Source organism: Trachypithecus francoisi, unplaced genomic scaffold (assembly GCF_009764315.1).
Source record: "Trachypithecus francoisi isolate TF-2019V2 unplaced genomic scaffold, Tfra_2.0 Lachesis_group16, whole genome shotgun sequence".
NCBI lineage: Eukaryota > Metazoa > Chordata > Mammalia > Primates > Cercopithecidae > Trachypithecus > Trachypithecus francoisi.
The window spans coordinates 51,145,259-51,169,703 of record NW_022681461.1 but is presented as its reverse complement, the minus strand read 5'-3'; the positions used below and the strand labels follow the sequence as shown (position 1 = coordinate 51,169,703).

The 24,445-nt window shown below is 39.4% G+C and overlaps 1 long non-coding RNA gene across 1 annotated transcript; it reads right to left on the bottom strand.

Annotated features, from left to right (window-relative positions):
* Positions 1-11,381: 11,381 nt before the first annotated feature.
* LOC117098641 lies at positions 11,382-24,212 on the bottom strand. The gene is made up of 4 exons (XR_004443507.1): positions 24,099-24,212; positions 23,935-24,001; positions 22,016-22,099; positions 11,382-11,740 (listed from the first exon to the last, which is right to left on the bottom strand). It is a non-coding gene; the product is annotated as an uncharacterized LOC117098641 (long non-coding RNA).
* Between the last annotated feature and the right edge of the window lie 233 nt (positions 24,213-24,445).

Here is a 24,445-nt window from a genome sequence, read left to right as displayed (position 1 = left end):
AGAGAGAGCCAGCAGCTGGTAACAGAGTCAGAAGATGAATGTCACCCAGAAGCATACCTTGTTGATTGCAAACATTTTCTCTAAACACATTGCATTGGTGCTTGTTGAGTCTAAAAAATGAACTGTTTTATGAATCCCTTTGTTCTTAACATTAATTGTTGCTTTTTAAACATTAGTTTAATTGCCTAAAATTTACTAGGATAGTTTAAGACAAACTCAAAAATTGGACTAGAAGTACCAGCACAAAATTATACTCTCCTAATTTAAAATCAAGTTAACAACTTAACTCGTTAATTGACCTGATGGAGAGTACTCCAAAAACATGTTCACATCATAGTTATCACCAAATCAGACAATTATGTTTCAGTTGTTATTCTGTTTTGACATTCACGTGGAGGGTGTTCCTAGAAAACCTATAATACATTATTCAAATTATATCCCCCAACAATTAGCCTATGAATTTTTAAAAAATGGAGTCCACTTCAAAAGACTGTCTTAAGAGGATTAAAAGACATGTCACAGACTGAGAGAATATATTTGCAAGTCACCTCTCTGATAAAGAACTTATATTGATACATAAAGAATTCTCAAGATTCAATGATAAGAAAACAAATAACCCAATAAAAGACAGACAAAAGATTTCAACACATATTTTAGGAAAGAAGGTACAGAGATGGCAAGCAAGACAGGAAAAGACAAATATCTTAACCTTTAATAATGCAAATTAAACAACAATAAGACACTGCTACGTACTTATTAGAACAGCTGAAGTTAAAAGGACTCACCATATCAAGGATTGGCAAAGATGTGGAGCAACTATAACTTTCAAAAAATGGTTCAATGACTTTGGAAAACCATTTTTGCAGTTTATAAAAAAAGATAATCATATACCTATCGCATGATCCAACCAGTCGACTCTCTAGTACTTATCTAAGAGAAAAGAAAGGATGTGTCTATACACAGACTTGTATATGAATGTTTGTGGGCACTTTATTTGTCCATCACAAATGAATGATTAAAGAAATTGTAGTATATCCATACAATGGAATATTATTCAACAATAAAAAGGAATGAATCATTGATACACACAACAACATGGATGAATCTCCAGAAAAAAAGTATGCTGAACATAAGAAAATAGGGTCAGGCACAGTGGCTCATGCCTGTAATCCCAGCACTTTAGAAGGCCAAGGCAGGCAGATCACATGAGGTCAGGAGTTCAAGACCAGCCTGGACAACATGGTGAAACCCCATCTCTACAAAAATACAAATATTAGCCAGGCATGATAGTGATTGCCTGTAATCCGAGCTATTCGGGAGGCCAAGGCAGGAGAATCACTTGAACCCGGGAGGTGGAGGTTGTAGTGAGCAGAGATTGCACCACTGCACTCCAGTGTGGGTGACAGGGGAGACTCTGTCTCAAAAAACAGGGAAGGGAAGGGAAGGGAAGGGGAGGGGAGGGGGGGAGGGGAGGGGAGGGAAAGGAAATAAATTTTGTATTGGCCTGTTTCTATAAAACTCTAGTAAGGAAAATTAATCTATAATGACAGAAAGCAGATTAGTGGTTATCTGGGGGTGGGGGCAGTTGTATTGAGGAATGAGATGGAGGGAGAGTTTACAAAGCAACACAAAAAAATTTTTGAGGGGACAAGGACAGTTTCACTATCTTGATTGTGTTGATGGTAACCTGGGTGTATATACATGTTAAAACTTATCACAGTGTCCACTTGAAATGCGTACAGTTTATTACATGTCATTGTACTTCATTGAAACCTCTCACAAAATAAAAAAGTATATATTTACTGAAAAATAAATAAAATGGAGCCAAAGCATCTTGTTGTGTTCCTTTGTTAAACTCAACATACATCGTTTGATGTCTTAAGATCTCTTTTATGAGACTCCAAGATGAGATTAAATCAACAGGCTCTTAGAAATAAAAAGTTACCTTACAGTCTAAGTTCATTGTCAGTTAGAGGTTAGATTATTAAAGGTTTTTACTTATGGCACATTTGCAATACTCCATCATATTTTAAATGATAGTCCAAGGAGTGGATCGTGATCCCCGCATGCTAAAACTATGGGGGAAAAAGTCGAGAGCACTTCACACGTTGCATATCTGCACCAAGTGCAATACAAGTTACATATTACAAAGTCCAGTGCTTAAGGAAATGATTTTTCCCATTTTTATATTGTGGCAAAATATACATAAAATGTAGCATTTAGACCCTTTTTAAGTTACATTTTAAGTTCTGTAACATTAAGTACATCCATATTGTTGTACAACCATCACCACTCTTCATCTCCAGAACTTTTTCATCTTTTTCAGTTGCAACTCTGAACCCATTAAACACCAACTCTTCATTTGTCCTTCTCCAAGCCCCTGGTAACCACCATTCTACTTTTTGTCTCTATGAATTTGACTACTTTAGGTACCTCATATGACTAATAATATAATCTGTGTCCTTTTGTGACTGACTTATTCTACTTAGTACAATATAATGTCTTCAAGTTTCATCTATGTTGTTGCATGTTTCAGAATTTCTTTGTTTTAAGACTGTGTGTGTTTGTGTGTGTACCACATTTAGTTTATTCATCTGTCCATTGATGGATACTTAGTGTGCTTCCTTTTTTTTGGCTATTGTGAATAATGCTACTATGAATACGGGTATACAAATATCTATTCACGTCCCAGCTTTCACTTCTTGGGCTGTGTACACAGATATAAAATTGCTGAATCATGCAGTAATTCCATATTTAATTTCATGAGAAATCATCAAGGCATCTATTTTTAACTTGTGTCTTCATAATGGAAATATTTGCAATGATAGTACAATGCAAACACAACAATAACAGCTACATTTCTTAAGGACTCACTTTCTGCAAGGGATCTGCTGAGGATGAACTAGCTATCTAGCTATCTAGCTTAAAAGATGACAGAGAGATGGATGGATGGATAGATAGATAGATAGATGATAGATAGTCCATGTTATTCAATCATCCAGAGAATCCCTATGAGGAAAGTATTGTTCTCTCCTTTTTATACATAAGAAAACTGAGGCTCAGAAAGGTTAAGTAACTTGACCAAATCCACAGTAGGTAAAGAACAGAGACATATTTGGAACCAGGGATCATACTCTTAACTACTTGTAATCATCTACTACCACCCAAAATGCTATTTTTACCCCACTACATAGCACAAATATTGCAATTTAGAGAAGGAACAAGAAGCTCTACTGCCCGGCGGCTAATGTAGCAGCACAACAGCTCCTGGCTTTGTTCCAAGTAGGTGCACTAATGTCCAGTGGCCTGTGGGGATCTTTTGCAGAAAGGGCTGCTGTCCTCACTCAAGCAGTTGGTCTCCTTCCATCCCCGTGCAGAAGGAAACTCTCGATCTCTCTTCCTTTCTCTAAAGAGAAGAGCAGGAAATTCCCATCTGCTCCTTTGCCAGACTCTAGGGAGAATATTTTCTCTAAAGGTTTTCGTAAGCAACTCTCTGAATCATGAGTCATCGTTTTTCCCTTGGCAAGGCTGCATTTCCTTCTCTTGACCACTACATTTTTATCCATGTACTAGCAAGACAGCCCTGTGCGCAGTTTCCCTCTCAAGTCTGACACAAGCTGCTTTTGTTATCTCATAGGAATGTTTAAAAACTAAAATGGCATACATTATTTAATGAAAATACACAGAAGGTTTCTCTTTCCTTTCACTTTTTAATTTCTTGGCTCATTTTCTTTTTATGAAAGTCCAGAAGTAAAACAAATAACTTTCAAAGCAGAAAATGATTTACTAATCTAGAAATGCATGAATTGAAAATCTGTGCATTGAAAGTACAAAGTTTTTTTGTTTGTTTGTTTTGTATTTTTAAAGTTTCCTATACTCTGATGGAAAAAACACAGGGCATGAAGTAATACAAACCTGAGAGCTACTGTGGGTTCTGCCACTTTGTACCTGTATGGTCTTGGGCAAGTTACATAAATTAGAAACAATCATACCCCAAACTCTTCAAGATTTCTATGAGAAGTAAATGCAAAAATGGGATGTATGACTTCGTCCAACACAGGGCCTTGTAAGTACCACAGGATCTCACTTACATGTAAAATATAAAAAAGTTAATCCCATGGAAACAGAGCATGGAATGGTGGTTGCCAGAGCAGGGACAGTTGGGATGAGTAGGAGAGGGCTGGGGAGATGCTGGTCAAAAAATACAAAATTACAGTTATATAGGAGGAATAAGTTCAAAGGATCTATTGTACCAGCATGGTGACTATAGTTAATGATAATACATTATATTCTTGAAAAATGCTAAGAGAATGGGTGTTAAATGTTTTCACCACAAAAAAATAATAACTATGTGAGATAATGCACTTGTTAGATTTAACCATTTCACAATGTATATATAGTTCAAAACCCCATGTTGTATGCAATAAATACATGCCATTTTTATCTGTCAATTAAAAAAAATTAAAATAATAAAATGCCACAGAAATCTTCAAGGGCTATTAAAATAACTTCTTCCATTATATTTGTTATAAGCCTTATAAATAGTTTAAAGTATGATATATTTTATATTTGGCGAACTGGGTTTAGACCAATTGGTGTCTGTCAGGCATATGTGGCACCTGAGCATCTATTAGGGAAGAGTAGGCCACACAAGGGAGAAAAGCAACATTCAATACAGCTTCCTCCCCTCCAGGCTGCAACAGGATCTCTCCTAAACTCCAACATACCTTTGAGTTCCACGGATTATTTTCCTACTATAAGCCCCACCCCTGAAATAATAAATGTGATATGCATGAAAAATTCATTTTCTTTCCATTTATCTAAATTTGTTCTTATTTCTTATGGTTTAATTGTGTTTATTAAGTCACGAGTGCTCAACTTCCCTGGGTTATATTATAAGATTTTCTGTAATAGTTGACAAAGAAGGGTTCACTTTCAAATTGTTTCATTCAAAACCCTCGACTTCATCCCAGGTTCCCATTGGCTTGGGAGGTATGTATGAAGAAGGAAGTGGGGGAGGTAAATAACCCTCTATGCACCTACTACCTGTGTAGGATTTGTCCAGAAAAACTCCTGGCATATAGTTATCAATAAATGGTAGCTTTTTCCCTCTTTGCAGGCAATTGTTATATATTATTCTCTTGCTGAAATATAGGAGCCTCTATTTTAAAGCATCCCATCCCTATCCAAATTAAAATTTCACAAAATCTGTAGAAATTCCCAGATAGTTCAGACAAATATCTCTGCAATTAAAAACAACACCATGACACCATGATCATGTAATTGTCTGGTCAATAAGATAGAGCCTAACACAAAGTGCATGGGCATCTCAAATATATTCATATAATTAGAAAACGGCCTAGGCTCTTATTTTCTGATTGCATGTTCAATAAGCTTTCTGTCTTTCATTGCTCAGTTTCACAGATATTATTGCCGGAACTCAGCCTCCCACTTGAAATCTCATTAGCTTTGGTGCCCCACACTGGACTTCAAGACTGATCTCTCTCCCTTATCTCCTGGTAACCCAGACACATAAATGCAAAAATGAAAAGGATGACAGGAACAATGTTTCATCTGTTAGATGTCTTGTCACAGGGAGCTGTCACTCGTCCCTAATGAGCCTCTGTTCCCTATTCTGTTCTTACTTCCTTATCCAATCATTACTTGGGAATGGAAAAACACAGGCAACCCACCAGCGGAATAACGTGGGGACACTCAGACAGGGCCAAAAAACCTTCTAAAGGTTCTGAGAAGGGATTGTGGCTATAAAGCTGTGATAACTTCCAAGGAGACATCATCTTATTCAGCAGCAGCATTTTCACCAACAGTCTAAAAACTCTCCTGATTTTTCCTTCTCTCCCTCTTTTTGATTTGCCAGAAGTGATAAATGATAATAAGCCAAAGGGAAAACAGTGGTGGAGGGAAGCAGTGAAAGAACTATTTACATTTCTGACATTTTGACCTTAATGAACTGCTGCCATCGATCAACTGGGAGAAGACTGACCTTGTGGAACCCACTGCCCGATTGCACCTTGCTGTGATATGAAGTGGTCACCTACCTGGTTGCGTGTTAAACACAGTTTGTCTCCAGTAGAGAATAGCCTATCGACTAAACCAAAGTAGAAGGAAATAAATTTTCATTCTTTCCCCCAGGTCTGACCATACAGTAGTAAGGTCTGGAGGTGCTCCAAAACAATGATCTTCAACTAGTTGCAATACTATTTCCATCCTGGCCAAATAGTTAACCTAGAAGCACACTAGTCATAATGCCCTCTGCATGGATTATATCTTTCTCAATACAGCATTTGAATTTCAAAAAAAAAAAAATACACTTGTCAAAGTGCAGATTAGAGATCTGAGGACTGATAAATAATTTGCTTTAACTGGTGAGTAAATAGCAGAGGCAAGGTTCTAAGATATGCAAAACTTTAATTGGTTCAGGCCAATAGTACTATTTAGTAACTCTTTTCATTTATTAAGTGGAAAGACTGCATTTAGGACACATTCACATAAGTGACAATTGAGGAATTCTTAATTTTCTGTATATTTATTTACACACTATTCATTCTACACATGTGAGTTGGACAGCTTATAACATTCAAGGCATTAGAGCCATAAGGTCTGCTCTCAGGGAGCTCAGTCCTATTGCAGAAGATGAGCAGTTACAAGGTAAGATAAGTGTGTTCACAGAGGTTTTAGAGAGCTATTGAAGCAAAGAATGAAGATAGGTCCTTCTTGACACCCACTACTGGGTACCCTAGCTGGCAAAGCAGACACTCAGTCACAAATACCAATCTGCTTTAACCATAGTGATGAACCTGCCTTCTCTCCCTCCACCTTCATTATTCTCACCCAACAATCCACATGCCCTCAAAGAAAAGAGGAGGATTTCAGCTGCCACCCTCAGGACCCTTTCAGCTGAAAGTGATGGAAACTCAACTCCAACCATAGTAAGTAAAAATGGGATCTGTTGCAAGAATAGAATTGCTCATAGCATCAAAGCAATTGTTGCAGGAAGGGCAGCTCAGGGGTCTTAGGAACAGGAACTAGAGATTTTCCTCTATCAGAAATCTTTTCTCCCCTCCTTTCTTTATACTTCTCCCTGAGTGAGGCAGGGGGACTGGGCCACTCAGGAATCACACCTTTATTGCTCCATGATTAGAAGGGGGAGAGAGAGAGAGAGAGAATTTTACATATATTATTGCTAACCCTTGAGTTGCTATAACATAGCACTTTCATTGCATTTGAAAGGAGGAAAGCAAGTAGTAAAGAATTAAGGAATTTGCTTCAAGTTCCAGGGTTGGTGAAGAGCAGGGGAAGTATTCAAGGACATGTTGGTTTTTCTGATTCCACAACTAACTAATTGCACCACACCGCCCGCCTATCAACATTTGTTGAATGAATGAATACTTGAATACATAACTCATAGATCTGCATGAAAGGTAAACCCTTTCCAAATCCCCCTTGGTTCCACCAGAGGCAATCTTCATCTTCATCTAACCTACTGGCTGCCAATACTTCCATTTTACTATACACAATCCCCCAGAACGAAGACAGCTCCAGCCAAAAATAAAAATAAAAATTCTGAAGCCTCCAATTGTTCTGGTTTTGATGAGTAGAGACTTTCTGCTCCCAGGAGTCATCAAGGGCTCCTCAAGAGGAAATGCACCATGAGAGATGGAAGAGTCTGGACTGGCAGCTGAATACCATGCAAGAAGAGCAAAAGCATCTTCCAGGCACTTCATGTGACTGACAACACATCTCTCTTGATCCAGTCATTTTTGGAATGTGCTTTGAAAATAATGGATAAATGTGAACATACACTTGAAAACTCCAGCAATGCAAGTCCAGGTCTGTAGTAGCACAGGGTCATAATAGCTAACAAAGATCATTGTAGTGTGGGGCATCTTGCTATCCATGCTTTGGCAGAAACACTGGCTTTTTGGAGCATCTGAGCTATATGACAGAATGAAAGTACCCCAGAGGAAAGGGGAAAATATTCTAGGTCACGTGAAGCTTGAGCCAATTAAGTATACAAAAGAGATGGATATTCCTAGTTCAAGATGGCAAATAATCTCTCTTTAACCTCTTCCTCATTCCAGCATCTCTTTGAATATAACAGTAAACACATGATTAAAGAGTGGAATCAGTCATAAGATGTTGTCTAATGAGGATAAAACAAGAAATGAGAGATTTAAGTGTGTCATTATACTCATATGTATTCCCACACTATATTATTTTATTATACTTATAAAGTTACCAATGACAAACCAATGAAGAATGAAAACAATATAACTATTTCTGTTAGGAATGCATCCAGCTACAACTAACAAATAGCCTTATTAGCAGTAAACTAAAGGGGTTTATCTTCTCTACCTACAAAAGATCTAGATGGAGGCAGTTAGAGCAGGCCGGCTTTCTAACAATGTGCCTGGAAATTGGGCACTCTTTTTCTGCTCCATTATTTGTACCATGTCACTGTTATATTTGTCAACTCATGGCTATAACATGACGGTTGTACCTGCAAGCATTGCCTCCACATTTCATCAAGAAGTAAGAGGTGTGTTATCTGAATTAGGAAGTGGACGATCTCTCAGAGTTCCTGACCTTTCAAATGGAGCCTTGGAATGTGAGTGTTTATAGCTGGACACATTGCCTCTGTTAATAAGGAAAACAAAGAAATAGAGAATGGGTAATAGTTATAAAAATAATTGTAGCAACATCCAACAAAATCTGAGAGAAAAGAGGAGAGGTGGACATTGATATAAATAAACTATAGTTAGAACATGAAGTCGTTAAATTGAAACACAAACACTAAATTGGTAAATCGATAAAGATTTTGGTACATTATATAGATTTACATGGTATATAATAAATGGCAAAAGAAAAGAAACAAAATGAAAAACAAGTTGCTTCTGTAGATTGGAAGTAGGGATGGAAAAGTGAGAAAGAATGTTTTTTCATTTAATTGCATTGTATAAATCTTTTTTGCACTGTGTGCATGTGATGCAGTAATAACTCTAGAGAGAAAAATGTGAGCTTGTTTTTGTACTTTAAGCAGGTGAAACAGGATAGACTTGTTGTAAGTGTACCTAACATCAGTATTGAACACATAGTATTTGTGAATAAAATATTTATTTATAAAACTATTTTTAATAAAAGTAAAACTAAATATCTGCAAACTCCCCCCCCCAAAAAAGAGAAGAAGAATCACAAAAAGTGATCAATCTTAGAATATCTGGCACTCTTCCATTTGATGAGAGCCAGTCACTACTTTTGATCAGTGCCTGGTCTAGGTTGGAAAGAAAAAAATAATTTCTCTTGAGTCAATAAAGTCAGTTCCTTTAATGTCCTTTCTTCTCAGTTTTCCCATCTGTAAATGAGAATAAGAATATCCCTTATAAATTTATTTTAGAGAGATTGCTTTTTAGAAAAGTGAAGGAATCTGTGTCAAACATCAATTAGACTCGAAAAGCAACCAATAGTCATTGACTCCATGCTTTAGAAATAACAAGTACCCAATATTAGCATAAAAAGTATCCATTGAGTCTCTACTAAAAAATACAAAAAACTAGCCGGGCGAGGTGGCGGGTGCCTGTAATCCCAGCTACTCGGGAGGCTGAGGCAGGAGAATGGCGTAAACCCGGGACGAGGAGCTTGCAGTGAGCAGAGATCCAGCCACTGCACTCCAGCCTGGGCAACAGAGCGAGACTCCGTCTCCAAAAAAAAAAAAAAAAGTGTCCATTGAATACAAAATAATATAATTTTCAGATTATATTACTCTAGATATTCAAATATTTAGCAATTGGTATGATAGTGGAGGGCAGCAGAAAATAAGGCTGCCAAAAGCCTTAAAACTATATTCCCTTTGATTCAGCAAGTCATTTTCTATAAGTTTGTCCTAAGGAAATAATTAGACAAATTTTCAAAAGGTGTTATACAAGGGTGTTTATTGGTTCAGACTTTGTAAATATTCCAAATTTAGAAGAAAAACATAAATTTCTAACTATCAAAAACTAAAAATTATGCTAATAAAAATTATGCTAATTAAGAACAGTTATGCTAGATTTCTGTGTGTTGACTCAGAAAGTATTCCATAGCCAACATATTGTTAAGTGACAGAGGCACATTCTAAACAATATGCATACTATAACCCCATTTTGTGGGAAAATCCATACATATATGAATAGAAAAGAGCCTAGAATTTAACATATAAAAATAGTAAGGTAAAAATCTCTGATAAATTTGTGAATGAATTTTCTTCTTTGTATTTTTTCTGAATATTTAACACATTCAGTAGCAGGTAATGATTTTTATAATCATGTAGTAATAATAAAGCTATCTCAGTTTTGAGGACTGAAATATATTGTCTCCAATCCTATCACAATCCTAATGAGTCATTTACTCTAGTTGTCTCCTGACAGACAGTCTATTTACTACACAATGTCCCTGACAACAAGATAACTGAGAACACAAGCATAAGTTCTATTTGATATAGTTATAAGCCCAAACTTAATTTTTAAAAATCACATAATGACACTACTTTATACCTTGATGTAATTTTAAAATATAATTACTCACTCATAAGCCTACATCGTTAGTAGAAAATGCACCAGATTGGGATTTAGGAGGCTTCAGTACCTTTCCCTTCTTTGCCGCTGGCTCATCTGGGCAAATCGCTCTACAGGATTTCTTAGGGATCCATTGGGGATTTCAGAGGCTTGAGCCTATGTGATTTTTACTTCTATGACTCAAAGTTTTAATGTTTTATCTGGTTTCTATCTCTCTTTAAGATTATAAGTGAAGGTAAAGGACTTTTCCTGCTGGGTTTTATAGATCTAAAACAGAAGGCCTGGATTAAAAAACATTTATGTTTGAATTTTCGCTCCAACATTTATAAATTGTGTGACTTGGACAAATTTCTTAATCTCTCTGAGGTCCAGCTTCATTACCTTAAAAACTGGCGAATTAATGATCCACATCTGAACATTTAAGGAACGAGATATTACATCTAAATCCTTTGGCACGGTTTCTGATACATAAGATAAGGAGTGCTTAACAAATGTTAGTTGTTATTATTGGCTATGCAGGTAACTCACCTCTACTCAAAGATTAATAAGAGAATATAAAGGATTTAGAAGAGGAAAACCGAAATTTTGTTAAATACAAACAGACTTTCATGTTGATGATAAGCAGGAATTCATTAAATTGATGGAAAAAAGAAGAGAAGATTCTACACCCAGAATTTCCTGGGTACCACTAAAGGAGTTAATACACAAGAACTCGAGAGTCATTTTTTATTATAATTAGTAAAACAATTTGTTTTAAAATGTTTAACAGCAACTACAACTTAGAAAGCACTAATGAAATCAGGTCTTTATTTCATAATAGCTAAACGATGATTTAATTAAAGTTTTTATTTCAATAGACTCTCCATTTCCATTCAAAAGTCTTCTCAAAAAATTGCATTTAAACAGTTTTAATACCTAGGCTCCTATAAAGATTGCCTGTGATTTCAGATAAACACAGTTTTTTAAAGCTGTATTTGAAAGCGCTCTTGTAATTTAACCCCTGAATTCTGAATTTCAAATGGAGAGTAGAGGATTTACCAAATATGTGATGCAGAATCATGTTTTCATGTTCTTTCATTTTGGCAGGAACTCTTGTTTCAATTGAAAACATTCCCTTACCATTACAGAAACCCAGAGGGCAATCATGAGTTAAGACCTGGAAAATAAAACTGAGAGAAAAGACTGGAACAACATATGGTTGTCATTTTCAGGGCCACAGAGAGGGGAAGTGGTTTTCCACCGCTAGCTAAGCAAAGGCAAGCACACGTAGCACATTAACGTGGAGGGCAGGCAGTAAAAATACAAAGAGATGGTGGTTTGCCTTTTTCTTTTATGGTGAAGCAGGTGCTGACTGGCCCTGCAGTTAGGACTGCATAGTTTAGGATTTTGATGCCATTTCATATTTGAGATAATAGCTTTTAATTTCCATTCATGACCTCCCACAAGCACTCTGAGAGATGTGACCATCTTGCATGCTCAGGCTCGTCTTCCATAAAGATGAACGTTGGTAGGCTATGGGACTTCCCCATGAGCACAGTTAGACGTTCAATTATAAATCACTATCCCTGAATTTTCTGGCACACCAACATGGCACAAGTATACATATGTAACAAACCTGCACGTTATGCACATGTACCCTAGAACTTAAAGTATAATAATAAAAAATAAATAAATATATAAAAAGAAATTGTCTGTCCATGACAAAAAAAAGAAAAAGAAAGAAAAGAAAAAAGTGGTGTTTTTTGTTTTCTAATTCAGATTGTAAAAACAGGATTAGCCTATAGAAATCACTACCATTTTTTCAGTTTCCTTCATAGTTTGTGGTCTGGTCACCTTTTCTATATTGGCTGTATAATTTCCCCTTATTCACTCCAGACTTACATCCTATTTCATTCATGCTCAAGCAAACAAGACACATATATAAGATAGCTTAACATTTACATGGGGATGGCAGCTTGAAGGGGGGCGGCCTCACCCCACAGCAAACAGTACTAGCGGGTTACAGCACTCTTTTCACCTAGTCCAAATGAAGCCCTCTGAATCCTTCTCACTCCCTAAGACTAGCACCAATTGATCTGGGATTAAACCTCTTTGTCATCTCCAATTTTGAGCACAGTCCCTCTAATCTTTACCCAATCTTAGCAGGTAAGATTGAGTTTCTGAGATTCAGGTTCCTCTCTCGTAAAATGAGGATCGTATAATTGCTATCCATTTAGTCCATAATGAGAATTTATATAAAAATACTCTTCAGCATATAGGATGATTGTTATTGTCTTTAATATCATATGATGATTTTTTATTCCACTCATTTTAGTTATTCTCATGATGACTAGTTTTTCCCTTCAGACAATTCTGGCCTGCTTTGTATACAGCAGCACATCATCTAGCACAGTGCCCACACATAATTTATTCTCAATAAATGTCACCCCCTCACCTCATTCCTTTCTCTTGGTAATATTACTCATTGATCAACTGTTGGTGTTCACAGTGCATTCAACACTACAATCTTCCCTAGTTAAATCAATTACAAAGCATAAAATCTCAAAGGATTTTAAAACAGCATCTCGACTGGCTTCAGTGCTCATTCATCCACAAGTCTCTGCAACATTCTTGCCCTTACAGAGCAAAAACCCCAGACAGAAGTGTGTCAGTGGCAGGGGCAGCTAGGCCTTCTTCTCCCTAAGAGGATGATGGTGATTGTGGTCATTATGGTAATAAGCATTGATTGAGCACTTCCTCCGTGTCAATCATCAGTCACCAATCTTGCTAACAACCATCTGTGATAATATTTTCCTCACCTTAGACATCAAGAAGTTGGCAAAGAGGTTAAACAATGTGCCATGTTTGAAGGGCTTTGAAATACAAGTTTATGATAAAATACAATTAACTAAAACAAAGCCTTGAAAACCATGCCAAATATCCAAACAAGCATTTCACCCAGAGTCATCCTTGATTGGAACAAGAACAAGCGTAAGTAGATGAAGTCAAGCCAGTACAGTCTATGCATAAAAATGCAAATTAAGGCAATGATATCCACTGCTTTTTTATGTAACTGATGGTTGATCTTTCATAGAAGATAGTTTATATCCATCACAATTATAAAAGTAAATGTGTGTATTGCTGTCTAGTGATGCTACAAAGTTTTTGTTTATGATTGGAAAATAGTAAATGAAAAGTGGCAAAGACCATATGAAAGTACCAGTAGAGGTATCCTGAAATACCATGCAAGAACAAAGCTTCCTCAGATATATAAATGTGGAGATGTGGAGCCTGCAGTCAGAGCTGATCTATACCCGAGCTCTCTTACAGGAAGGAGCAGCAGTGTGAAGGAGCTCAACATGACTAGTCAATGCTTGCTGGATTGAGCCTTGGTACTACTTCTCACCACTACTGCATTCTCTCTGGACTGTCACTTTCAAAGGTGCAAGGGCAACTGGGAGATTTTACAGCATTTAAAAAACCTAGGAGAAAAATTTCCTCTGCAATGCCTAAAGGAAAGGAGCACCTTCAGATTCTACCAGGTTTCTAAAAGTAACCTGTTTTCAAAGGGAAGTGCCCTCATTGCCAAATAAGAAATGTTACAGCAGATATTCAACACTTTCAGCCTGAATGTCTGCCTATCTTTTTGGAATGAAAGCAGCTTGGAGAGACTCCTAAGCAGATTTTATCAGCAAATAGAAAAGACAGAGGTGTGTTTGAAGCAGGAAACCAGGAAGGAGGGCCATTCACTCTTGCAAAGGGGGAACATCATACTTAGACTAAAAAATTATTTTCAAGGAATTAATGACTACTTATAACACCAAAATTATAGCAACTGCGCATGGGAGGTCATCAATGTTGAAATCCAAAGGTGTCTTCTATTTATTGAACAGCTCACAAGAAGACTCCAGTACCAAGAAACAGTTTATTTACATAAATAACTAATTTGGAGTTGGTTACTAGTATCACTTTAAGATGTCTCCGGAAATCTGATATTTTTAAGCAACTTTTAATTCGGTTTCTGTGACTTAATATTTTCAATTTTCTGGATTAATAAAATTATTTGAATCACAAATACTAATTTATCAAAAGATTTATCATATTAAATAGTATTAAAACATTAATATATTAGAGGATTTTATATTTATATATAAAATATTTTTAAAATTAAATATATTCTTTTATTTGGTTTTATAATCAACTTTATTTACTTTTTTTATTATTATACTTTAAGTTCTAGGGTACATGTGCATAACGTGCAAGTTTGTTACATATGTATACTTGTGCCATGTTGGTGTGCTGCACCCATCAACTCACCAGCACCCATCAACTCGTCATTTACATCAGGTATAACTCCCAATGCAATCCCTCCCCCCTCCCCCCTCCCCCCTCCCCATAATAGGCCCCGGTGTGTGATGTTCCCCTTCCCGAGTCCAAGTGATCTCATTGTTCAGTTCCCACCTATGAGTGAGAACATGCGGTGTTTGGTTTTCTGTTCTTGCAATAGTTTGCTGAGAATGATGGTTTCCAGCTGCATCCATGTCCCTACAAAGGGCACAAACTCATCCTTTTTTATGGCTGCATAGTACTCCATGGTGTATATGTGACACATTTTCTTAATCCAGTCTTTCACTGATGGACATTTGGGTTGATTCCAGGTCTTTGCTATTGTGAATAGTGCCACAGTGAATATATGTGTGCATGTGTCTTTATAGCAGCATGATTTATAATCCTTTGGGTATATATCCAGTAATGGGATAGCTGGGTCAAATGGTATTTCTAGTTCTAGATCCTTGAGGAATCGCCACACTGTTTTCCACAATGGTTGAACTGGTTTACAGTCCCACCAATAGTGTAAAAGTGTTCCTATTTCTCCACATCCTCTCCAGCACCTGTTGTTTCCTGACTTTTTAATGATTGCCATTCTAACTGGTGTGAGATGGTATCTCATTGTGGTTTTGATTTGCATTTCTCTGATGGCGAGTGATGATGAGCATTTTTTCATGTGTCTGTTGGCTGTATAAATGTCTTCATTTGGAAGTGACTGTTCATATCCTTTGCCCACTTTTTGATGGGGTTGTTTTTTTCTTGTAAATTTGTTTGAGTTCTTCGTAGGTTCTGGATATTAGTCATTTGTCAGATAAGTAGATTGCAAAAATTTTCTCCCATTCTGTGGGTTGCCTGTTCACTCTGATGGTAGTTTCTTTTGCTGTGCAGAAGCTCTTTAGTTTAATGAGATCCCATTCGTCAATTTTGGCTTTTGTTGCAGTTGCTTTTGGTGTTTTAGACATGAAGTCCTTGCCCATGCCTACATCCTGAATGGTATTACCTAGGTTTTCTTCTACAGATTTTATGGTTTTAGGTCTAACATTTAAGTCTCTAATCCATCTTGAATTAATTTTCATATAAGGAGTAAGGAAAGGATCCAGTTTCAGCTTTCTGCTTATGGCTAGCCAGTTTTCCCAGCACCATTTCTTAAATAGGGAGTCCTTTCCCCATTTCTTGTTTCTCTCAGGTTTGTCAAAGATCAGATGGCTGTAGATGTGTGGTATTATTTCTGAGGACTCTGTTCTGTTCCATTGGTCTATATCTCTGTTTTGGTACCAGTACCATGCTGTTTTGGTTACAGTAGCCTTGTAGTATAGTTTGAAGTCAGGTAGCGTGATGCCTCCAGCTTTGTTCTTTTGACTTAGGATTGTCTTGCCAATGCAGGCTCTTTTTTGGTTCCATATGAACGTTAAAGTTTTTTAATTTCATGGGTACATGTACAGGATGTGCATGTTTGTTACACAGGTAAACATGCGCCATGGTGGTTTGCTGCACAGATCACTCCATCACCTGGGTATTAAGCCCAGCATCCACTGGCTATTCTTCCTGGTGCTCTCCCTCCTTCTCTCTACCCTCCACAGCCCCCAGTGTGTGTTGTTCTCCCCAATGTTTCCATGAGTTCTCATCATTCAGCTCCCACTTATCAGTGAAAACATGCAGTATTTGGTTTTCCGTTCCTATGTTAGTTTGCTAAGGATAATGGCCTCCAGCTCCCTCCATGTCCCTGCAAAGGACATGATCTCATTCCTTTTTATGACTGCATAGTATTCCATGGTGTATATGTACCACATTTTCTTTATCCAGTCTATCACTGATGGGCATTTAGGTTGATTCCATGTCTTTGCTATTGTGAATAGTGCTGCAATGAACATATGCATGCATGTATCTTTAAATAGACTGTATAATCAACATCTTTTAAGCTCAGTATTCTTATAACTTTGTTCAAAGAATAATCTTCAGACTGCTTCATTTGATAGAGAAAATATTAAACTATTTTTAGGATTATCACTGTCCAGAAGGAAAGGCTATCTTTTTTTTTTTTTTTTTTAATGAGACGGGGTTTCGCTCTTGTTCCCCAACTGGAGTGCAATGGGATGATCTCGGCTCACTGCAACCTCTGCCTCCCAGGTTCAAGCGATTCTCCTGCCTCAGCCTCCCAAGTAGCTGGGATTACAGGCACGTGCCACCACTCCCAGCTAACTTTTTTGTATTTTTAGTAGAAACGGGGTTTCACCATGTTAGCCAGACTGGTCTCAAACTCCTGACCTCAGGTAATCTGCCCACCTCAGCGTCCCAAAATGCTGGGATTACAGGCATGAGCCACTGTGCCCTGCTTGGAAAGGCTATCTTTTAAATGCAGACAGATGATAGGACTATCAGCCTAATAAAGAAGATTGTGACTATGATTAAAAACTTGGCAGTTTCTGTTCTCAATAAATCCTAAACTCGAGCTAGGGAAGCAGGAACAAGTCTTCCACCTGGAACCATCCCAATCCTCAGCATGCCCATTTGAAATTCTGGATGTTTTATGTGGTTTCCTAGAAGAATGAGAATAGAGAAAGGCATGGGATAAAGGTGAGGGCAGATATGGAAAACAGAGGGAAAAGGAATGTCTTAGTTCGGACTACTATAACAAATTATCATAAATGGGGTAGCTTATAAACAACAGAAATTTCTCACAGTTCTGAAGGGCTGGAAAGTCCAAGAGGAAGGTGCAAGCAGATTCCACATCTGGTGAAGGCTGGCTTTCTGACTCATAGACAGCTGTCTTTTCACTACCTCCTCATGTGGTGAAAAGAGCATCCCTTTGGTCTTTTTCATAAGGGCACTAATCCCATTCATGAAGGCTCCACCCTCATGACTTAATCACCTCCCAAGAGGCCCCACCTCCCAATGTGTCTGGAATTGGTGGGTTCTTGATCTCACTGACTTTAAGAATGAAGCTGCGGACCCTCGTGGTGAGTGTTACAGTTCTTAAAGATGGGGTGTCCGGAGTTTATTCCTTCGGACGTTCAGATGCGTCTGGAGCTTCTTCCTTCTGATGGGTTCGTGGTCTCGCTGTCAGGAGTGAAGCTGCAGATCTTTGCGGTGAGTGTTACAGCTCTTAAAGGCCGCACGTCTGGAGCTGTTCGTTGTTCCGGGTTGGTTCGTGGTCTCACTGGCTTCAGGAGTGAAGCTGCAGACCTTCGCTGTGACTGTTACAGCTCATAAAAGCAGCGTGGACCCAAAGAGTGAGCAGCAGCAAGATTTATTGCAAAGAGCGAAAGCACCAAGCTTCCACACTGTTGAAGGGGACCTGAATGGGTTGCCACTGCTGGCTCAGGCAGCCTGCTTTTATTCCCTTATCTGGCTCCACCCACATCCTGCTGATTGGTCCATTTTACAGAGAGCTGATTGGTCCAATTTGACAGCGTATTGATTGGTACCTTTACAATCCTTGAGCCAGACACAGAGTCACAGAGTGCTAATCCTCCAAGTCTCCACTAAGTTAGCTACATACGGAGTACCAATTGGTGTATTCACAACCCTGAGCTAGACACAGAGTGCTGATTGGTGTATTTACAAACCCTGAGCTAGACACAGAGTGCTGATTCGTGCATTTACAATTCTTGAGCTAGACACAGAGTCACAGAGTGCTGCTCCTCCAAGTCTCCACTAGGTTAGCTAGATACAGAGTACCGATTGGTGTATTCACAAACTATGAGCTAGACACAGAGTGCTGATTGGTATATTTACAATCCTCCAGCTAGACATAAAAGTTCTTCAAGTCCCCATCCAGTTCAGGAGCCCAGCTGGCTTCACCCAGTGGATCCTGCACCAGAGCTGCAGGCAGAGCTGCCCGCCCGTCCTGAGCCGCGCCTGGCCTGCACTCTTCAGCCCTTGGGCTGTCCATGGGACCCGGCCCCACGGAGCAGGGGACGGCACCCGTCAGGGAGGCTCAGGCCCCGCGGGAGCCCACCGCAGGGGGAGGAGCTCAGATATGGCGGGCTGCAGGTCCCAAGCCCTGCCCCCCCAGGAGGCAGCCAAACCCAGTGAGAATTTGCGTGCTGCGCCCGAAGACCGGCACTGCTGGGGGACCCGGCGCAGCTGCTGGCCAGGGTGCTAAGCCCGTCACTGCCCTGGGCCGGCGGTGCCGGCCAGCCACTCCCTGTGGGGGGCCCCACCAAGCCCGTGCCCGCTGGAACTCACACTGGCCCGCGAGCGCAGTGCGCTCAGCCCTGGTTCCCGCCCGGGCCTCTCCCCCTACACCTCCCGGCAAGCAGAGGGAGGGGCCTCTGGCCTCAGCAAGCCCAGAGAGGGGATCCCACCGTGCCGCGGCATGCTGAAGGGACCCTCAAGTGCCGCCAGAGTGGATGCTGAGGCGGAGGAGACGCTGAGAGTGAGGGCTGCTAGCACTTTGACACCTAACACTAATACTATCACTTTAGGGGTTAAGATTTTAAGATACGAATTTTGGGAGGACACAAACATTCAGACCCTAGCAGGGAGAACGATGAGGCAGAAATTATCAAGATGCACTCCTAATAGCCTTCTCTCTCACACTAAGTAGAGACACCCTAGAAGAGGCCCCTCCCTATTCTTAGACTTCCTGTTATCTCCTCCCCACTTCAATCCCCCACCTAAGTCCACTAACAATCATAAATTATCAACATGGTTTATTTAGTATTGTCTTCAAGTCTCTGTGAAGCTTGGGACTACATTCTCAGTATCAATTTATTCCGTGTTTTTGTTTTTATTTTCATGTTTCTAGCTGGAATTGACAACTAACTTCAGTTTTAAAAACAGTGAAAAGATTCTCTTCGCTGGTGAGTGACTGAATGAGGAGCAAAATGATTGCTTAGCTAACAAGATACCTTCCTTTGCACAAGAAACCAATTATTTACAAATAGTTCATAAATAACAATTGGCAAATTGTAAACTAATTATTTACAGTTTACAATTGGGCATGTACATTTCTCTGGGTGAGGTTGAATTTAAATGTACTAATTAACATCATTATTTTTTAAACTCTACAATAACTCCTTTTAGAAAGAAATATTTCTAAAATGTTGCTACTTATTTTCTATGTTATGTTTCGTTAAATCTTAGTCACATGTATTTCCTTAAAGAAGGGAACTCCTTTAATCAGCAGTTGAAACAAGGTCATTGTGCCCATTGTTAAGCCATTTTCCTTGTCTAAGATACTGTCCCACTTCATTCAAGAGCAGCTCTAACCAACAGGACTTTCTGCAATAATGGAAAGGTTCTCTTTGCTGTCCAATATAGTAGACATTAGGCCTGTGGCTTTTAAGCACTAGAAGTATAGCTAGTGTGACTGAGAAATTGATTTTGAAGTTTTATTTAATTTTATTAATTTAAATTTAAGTAGCACATGGACTGGTGGCTATCACACCGGACAGCCCAGTTCTGGATTCCCAAGGATTCTTGGGTGAAAAGGAGGACATAGGAGAAGGCAACTTCTTGAATCTGTCTTGGTTCCTTCTTGATATAAAACACAATGTCCATAATACAGCATGTCTCAAATTACTTAGTCTAGAATGGCACTCAAGCAATCCCTGATCACTTTATATAACTGTAACCCTCTACACCCCATCACTCTTTATCCTGTGTACCTGCTTTATTTACATCTGATAAAAAAATAAATTCTAATTATTTGTTTACTGCCTATCTTCTCCCAATTGAACATAAGCTCCATGAAGACAGGCATTTTTGCCTACTTTGTTCACTTATGCATATGTACACACACACATACATATATCATGCCAGACCCCTATTAACATCAGTAGGGATGGGAGTAGGTTCATGATGCCAAAGAAGAAACCCAGAGCCAGAAAACAAGACATAGGGGTTTGGGGGTTGGTTTTTGTGTGTTTGTTTGTCTATTTGTTTTTCTGTTCCCAGAGACATAGGGTTTTATTAGCAGGAAACTTACATACAGGGATGACCCAGTAGTAGCAGGCTGGCCAGAGAAAAACACGCAGTTTATATAGCATTTTCACTTAGCACTCTCCCCGTAACAGCCTCTACCTGGCAATCTTCATTTAACCCAAAACAAATGGCCTCGTTGCCCTGTATTGCCCATGTTCCACAGGACAGGCCAGGGATTTAGATGCTCCTCATAGACAAGGAATGAATTTTCAGATTGGCCATTCCTGGATTCCTTAGCTCAGAACTCCAAACACATATTCAGGTGCATCTGCCATACAGGGCATTCTCAGGGTGTGCTTAAGTTATCACTATCAGGTGCATCTACCATACAGCATACACTTAACAAATGGATGGCCATGCCCAGCGAGCCTACATCCCTGTTGTATGACTATTGATCCGGCTGCCTCAGTAAAGGATAGTCTGTATCATCAGCAAATTATGAGAGGATGATTGAGTGGATCTATCATGTTTTTAGGGCCTCTGGGCCTCAGGAAAGGATTCTTTAATTTGGACTTTGGGAAATAAAGAATTAATAGAACCAAAAAAACCCCACTACAGTTGCTCTCTGAGGCTTACTAAACAGCTACTATAGACACATTACATGGACATGTACAGTCTACTATAGAGCAATTTATATTCTGCATCAAACATCTATGGCTTAATTTAATCATCAATTCCTTCTCCCTTAGGTAAAGGGGTCCCAAGAGGGCTATGCATTAGAACCCACTGTGGAGTTTCCAAAATGTCTAGATCTCCAGAATTTCCAGAGGTGAGGTCCAGACATGCAGAGTTCTGTGAAGCCAGAAATGAAAACCCCTTCCCTAAATGAAAAAAATTCTTCTCAAATGGCAATTGTGGGTCCCGTACTTGGTGTCCTTTTTTTTACAACCACGAACTATTTCCCCATCATCTGAGGTATTCTCTGACCTCCATTGCCTCTGTGCCGAAATACCATGACATGAATTTTCTGGACTTGAGCAATGGCATCCCACTTACCCTGTGCCGGACTGGCTTTTCCTCATAGTTCCTTATGTGTGATGCCTTCCACACCTATGCTCGGGCAAGTGTTTCTCTTTGCCACCTGCCTTTCTGTGATAGTTCTGGAGTTTTTTCTTCACATCAGTGGTTGTATTAGCCCATTTTCATATTGCTATAAATAGCTACCTGAGGCTGGGCGGTTATGAAGAAAAGAAGTTTAATTGACTCACAGTTCCACAGGCTTAACAGGAAGCATGACTGGGAGGCCTCAGGAAACTTGGAATCATGGCATAAGGTGAAGCGGAAGCAAGGACCTTCTTCACATGGTGGCAGGAGAGAAAGAAAGAGAAAGGAGAAGTTACACACTTGTAAAATATCAGATCTCACGAGAGCTCACTCACTATGATGAGAAGAGCAAGGGGGAGATCAACCCCCATGATCCAATCACCAACTACCAGGCCCCTTCTCCAATTCCACATGAGATGTGGGCAGGGACACAAATTCAAACCATATCAGCGGTTCAAAAATTTAAGTGTGTAAGAACTACCTGGGGAGTTTGTTGCACCAGTTTCCTGGAGCCTATGCCCAGAGATTCTGGGTTACCAAAATGGGATAGAACCCATGACTTTGCCTTTTTTTTTTTTTTTTTGAGATAGACTCTCACTCTGTCATCAGGGCTAGAGTGCAGTGGCATGATCTCGGCTCACTGCAACCTCTGCCTCCTGGGTTCAAGTGATTCTCCTGCCACAGCCTCCCGAATAGCTAGGATTACAGGCGCATGCTACTGTGCCTGGCTATTTATGTATTTTTAGTAGAGAAGGGTTTCACCATCTTGGCCAGGCTGGTCTTGAACTCCTGACCTCAGGTGATCTGCCAACCTCGGACCCCCAAAATGCTGAGATTATAGGTATGAGCCACCGCGCCCAGCCCTGACTTTGCATTTCTAACAAGCTCACAGGTGTTAAAGGAAACCAAATATGGCCTGAGAAGGACTTGTATATTTGGCTTCTTGTGGATAACTGTAACCTAGCTTAATAGACAAAATTGAAAACCTAACTTAGGAGTAAGTTAATTTAACCATCAATTATTTCTCCCTAAGGCAAAGGGGTCTCACTATGGCTATGCATTAGAACCCACTGTAGAGCTTCCAAAAGATCTAGATCTCCAGAATTTCCAGGGGTGAGGCCTAGTCATGCAGAGTTCTGTGAAGCCAGAAATGAAAACGCCTGCCCTAAACGAAAAAACTTTTCAATGCATCTATAACAATAACTGAGTCCTGGCCAATCCCAGTGGCCATACTTCAACCACTCATAGACTGCTGAGTGTTCAAACTGTGTTCAAATAAGGCAAACACCACCCTGTAACCAATCCACCTGTTTCTGTACCTCACTGCCAGTTTCTGTATGTCAATTCCCTTTTTTTTGTCTGTAAGTCTTCTTCCACCACCACATGGCTGCACTGGAGTCTCTGCGAATCTGCTGTGATTCTGGGGGCTGCCCGACTCACAAATAGTTCATTGCTCAATTAAACTCCTTTAAATTTAATTCAGCTGAAGTTTTTCTTTTATCACAGGTGAAACCCACACTTTGAGAACCACTGTTCTTAGGCGGTGCTCAGCCCAATTTGATGTGGATACAAATCACCTGGGGATCTTGTTAACGTACAGGTTCTGATTCAGTACATCTGGAATGGGGCTTGAAATTCTGTATATTGAATTAAGGCTCAGGTAATGTTTGATACTGCTGGTCTGGAGAACACCTTTTGAGTATCCAGGATTCCAGGGGTTTCACCCATGGTCACTTGGCAGCATAGTGAATAGAACTGGTCACATTTTCTTTCTGCTCTGTCAATGTTGGGGGTTGAATTCTGTCCCCAAAAAAGATATGTTAAAGTCCTAACCCCGGGTACCTTATTTAGAAAAAAGGTATTTGCAAATATAATCAAGTTAAAATGAAGTCATGCTGGATTAGGGTATACCCTAGTCTAATGACTGAGGTTCTTATAAGAAAAGGGAAATCTGGATGCAGACACACAGAGGAGAATGCCATGTGAAGACACAGGCAGAAATTGGAATGAAGCATGTATAAATGAAGTGACACCAAGGGCTGCCATGAGCCACTAGAAGCTAGGCAGAAGCAAGGAAGATCACCTGCTAAAGTCTTCAGAGAGACTGTGGCTCTGCCAACACCTTACTTTGGGACTTCTGGCCTCTGGAACTGGAAGACAAAGAAGTTCTGTTGTTTTAAGCCACCCAGCTCCCTAGAAAACAAATATAGTCACACAGCTCAGCGACCACATACTAACCCAACCCACCTCAGGACCAGCAGTGAGCTTGCATGGATCACGACATTCTCCCACAGTCCCATAGTCTTCCATATTCCCACAGTCAGGTTTTCTTTTTTTAATTTGCTGATCTTTCTCACTGCAAAAGAAGACACATCTTCTTGACCTTGTTTTGAATGAAGAGAAAAAGAGAGTTTCTAAGAAAAGCCCACCTACTGAGAGATGGTACTCCTGGCAGGAATCAATTTTTTTAATGTGTGATCTTTTAGTGTTTCCACATTTCAAATGTTTTCTTTGCTAGAGGCCTTCAGAAACATCTCATAGAGTTTTCAAAATCTTCAAAAGCTTTTGTTTCTCAGTAAGTTTAATAAAAAATA